This window comes from Gavialis gangeticus, unplaced genomic scaffold (assembly GCF_001723915.1).
Source record: "Gavialis gangeticus isolate Ggan-Ray unplaced genomic scaffold, GavGan_comp1, whole genome shotgun sequence".
Taxonomy (NCBI): domain Eukaryota; kingdom Metazoa; phylum Chordata; order Crocodylia; family Gavialidae; genus Gavialis; species Gavialis gangeticus.
Window position 1 is genome coordinate 62,522,937 of NW_017729022.1, and position 1,935 is coordinate 62,524,871.

Genomic DNA, 1,935 nt, shown 5'->3' on the forward strand with positions numbered 1-1,935 from the left:
GCAAAGAAATCATTAAATATGTTAGCTTTGTTGTCTGGTGTGACGACCAAATTTCCCAATGCGTCCTGCAAGGGCCCCACATTACCCGGGACCTTCTTTTTACCCCCTATGTATTTAAAAAAGGACTTCTTATTGTCCTTAATCTGGGAAGCTAGTCCCAGTTCCATCTCTGCCTTGGCCTTCCTAACTACCCCCCTACATCCCCGAGCAACTGCAGAATAGCCCTCCCTGGTGATGACCCCTTCTTTCCATTGGGTGTAAGCCTCCTTTTTAGCAAGAAGATATTCCCGGATGCTTTTGGTGAGCCATGGAGGCTTGTGTGCTCTCCTGCTCCCTTTGATCCTCATTGGGACTACCTTCCTTTGGGCTTGGAGGATCGTCTCCTTAAGGAGCGACCACTCTTCTTGGACACCTGGCTCCCCTCCCCTCCGGGACCTCAGCGCTTCTCCAACTATCCTCCTTAGCTCGTTGAAGTTTGCCCTCCTAAAATCTAGGGCTGCTGCCTTACTGCATGCCTTTGCCACCTTGCACTGGATGGAGAATTCCAGCAGGCGATGATCGCTGTTACCCTTTGAGTTCTGCTGGCAAAACTATGTAATATAGACCAGTCTGAGCATAAAAGTACCTGGGAAGACTATTTTTCAATCCAAAATTCTGGGAGTAAGTAGAAATGGATCACCCTGCACATATCTGAGATCCAGGGGCCTTACCCCGATGACTGCCCTTAATCATGCTTAGGAAGCAGCAGAGAAACAAATGATATCTTTACATGAGAAAGTGATTCCATATTAAGGGGGGGTCTGAATTTAAAATGCTATAGCTAGTCCAGATTAACTCCCAATTTGGATACTCTCATTCCAAGATAAGACTATTGATGTAGACACCATTTCTGGGCAATTTCTCTTTTTGGATAAGCCCTAAATGAGTGAAAACAGGTGAAGCTGAACAGGAACAAGGTACTGTTATCCTGGAATGACAGCATTCCCATATGAATTACTCAGGAACTACTACAGTTGGACTCCACAAGTTACCTTGATTTGCATTAGCTTTCAAATGTAGATGGTGAGACTAGGCAGACAAAACTCTTGAGCAGAGGTGATACCTTTTATTAGATCAACTAGATAGTTGCAATTTTTTAAAATTATTATTTGCAAACTTTCAGGCCCAGGCAAAGGAGAATTCAAAAATTGTAAAATTGCTCCCAGATAGAAACAAAACTTCACTTTGTGCCATTTTAACTCTCAGCCCATCAGACAGGCACAAGAGGCAGGCAACTGCTAAAGGTTGGGGGAAGAAGATTTATTATACCCTTCACTTTCTTCTCTCCCATGTCCTTCATGTTCTTCTTTTCTTCAATGCCTTCTTTCAGGAGGCCTTATTTGGGAAACACACCCAAATCCCCATTTGTCACTTTTCTACCTTCTCCTGCAAGTCCCTGCTTGAAACCTATTTCCTTGTAGTTTATGAGCTACAGTCTGGTATATTTTAATTTAAAAAATACAAAGAATCCTTCAAACCCTTGTACTGTTCAGCAAAGCGACTGAATGATCTATAGTTGCCAAGACGCTAACAATTTTGCAAGGAACAACTCTAATAAAGTCAGTGCTGCCGAAGGCTGGCTCACAAATCTCCTTTCTAGGTGGGTGAGAAAGAAGAAAAGCAGGCAAAAATAATTTCAAATTCTTCAGAATGCTCATAAAACTGTCAAGTGGCTTCCAAACTACTCTGGCTTATTTGAAAAATTGTTCCTTGGGGCATTGTGATTCTCCAGCTTCAAGGGGAAAGAGAATGTCCTTGCAGCACTGCTGTTAATGCAATGCCCTTGTCACAAAGACAGAAGGTCAGTGGCAAGTTAGAGTTATGGCATCATGATATGGCTGATGTTTACAGTGCCATAGTGTTGCATAAATTGCTGGTTTTATCCCCTGGAGGCTA